Here is a 1,982-nt window from a genome sequence, read left to right on the forward strand (position 1 = left end):
CGTGTGGAGACCCCTGCCAGTGCTGAGATACTTACACACTCACTGACTCGGCTTTCCTCGTGCAGTTGGCGTCATTGCCTGTGTTTTGTGAGATGGAGAAGGACTTTTTGGATTTGTGTCAGACATATAGGTTAATGTTGGACTTGTGGGCTTTGGCAGCACTTGTTGGGATGCTTTCTTCATGTGCACTTAACCTTTATTTGAAACTCTCTCTTATACTTGAGTTTCTGTGGATTTGTTTCTCTAAAGTACCCAGACTAACACAAATCATAAACACCATAAACATCAAAGACTACAGAATTCCTCATAGATTATACCCCCACATTAAAAAGTAAAAGAAAACAAAACTCAAAACTAGACAAATAAGCAGCACTGATAAGTACAGAAAAGATTTATGTTGTTAAAAATGTCATTTTGCTCAGATATACAATCAACACTCATGGGAGCAGCAGTAAGCAAATCCATGATTGGTTGGATTGGGCCAGTAGGCAGCCAGTTTTCACGTGTTAAGTAGATACTACTCTCAAGACTAAGATGCACCTGACCCAAGCCATTGTATTTCCATTGCCTCAAACTTGCGAGGCACTGAGATCATGAGTAAAGAAGACAGAAGAAAAGGCCCATGCCACTGAATTATGTTGTTGCTTAAGCAGCTTAAATATAGCTTGCACTGCCAGAATGATAAATCTGTGCTGAAAAAAAATTCAGGTACCACCAGAGTGCTTCCTAAAAGTCAGGATGATGTGACTTCCTCTCACAGGCATTGGATATGTCATCAGGAGGAAATAGTTCCTGGAGAAGGACAACCAACTTGGCTAAATAAATAGACAGTGGGATGAAGAGACACAACAGCTACAACATTGGGTTCAAACATGGGAACAGTTGTGAGGCTGGCTCAGGATGAGAAAGTGTTTGGGCCTGTTGTTTATAAGGTCCCTAAGAGTCGAAACTGAAGCATTGGCACCAAAACAAACAAAAAAACAAACAAACAAACAAACACCAACATTTAGCCATCCTATACAGTTTAAAAATTAGTTTGAACTTTATATTGTTGTAGAATAATTTTGAATTAAACAGAACACAATCTCAGTAAACATCTAATCATTAAACTATCTCAAAGAATCATTTAACCACCCGAATACACGTGAGCACTAGAAATGTCCATCATCCACAGTCTAACCATCTACTACTTGTCAGCTAAGGAGAATCACAGACTTGTTTTTTTTGGGGTTTTTTTCCACAGACTTGGTTTTAAAGAACTATTTCAATTCTATTTCATTTCACCAACACCTGGGAAATGGTAGGTTTGGGCCTGTATGCCTTTTTCTTGGATTCTAACACCACAGGTACAGAAACCATAACCTATTTGTTTATACAGTGTTCCCCTTACATACTCCTCTACTGTGATGAAAAATTCAAAGAAATCTCTCATATATATAACTACATATAGATATATATACACACACACATATATGTATATACAAAGACACATTCATATTCATAAAGCTATAATAATGAAAGCAAAGTAAGATAAGGCACAAAAGAAAATTACAGACTTGTTAATGTATAAAAAAATTCTGCTTAAAGACCTTTTTCTCATTCACTCTTATGAAAAAAAAAAAAGGTCAAAGTAACTAGACAGCACCCAAGGAATAAGATATGGGAGCAAAGATGATTTGCGTTCTAGATAAGAGGAAATGGTAGGCTGAGAGTTACTTTTGACTATGATCCTGGATTCTGCTAGCACCAGAAATGTCCGTGAACACATATCATTTGACCCCTCCAATGTAACTCACTGTGCATCTGAGAAAAGCAATAACCCTGAATCAAGTCCACAAAAGTCATGTACAAAATGCAAATAGAATGCAATGATCACATATAACTGAACTCCAGGCTTTGGAATCTCATGATAAAGGATACTTGGTGGCACAGTGGGTAAAGCATGGAGTTGCTAGCCACAGGTCAACAGTTCAAGCCCACCA

Source organism: Echinops telfairi, unplaced genomic scaffold (genome assembly GCF_000313985.2).
Source record: "Echinops telfairi isolate 266 unplaced genomic scaffold, ASM31398v2 ScPeMD7_7400;HRSCAF=8409, whole genome shotgun sequence".
Classification (NCBI taxonomy): domain Eukaryota; kingdom Metazoa; phylum Chordata; class Mammalia; order Afrosoricida; family Tenrecidae; genus Echinops; species Echinops telfairi.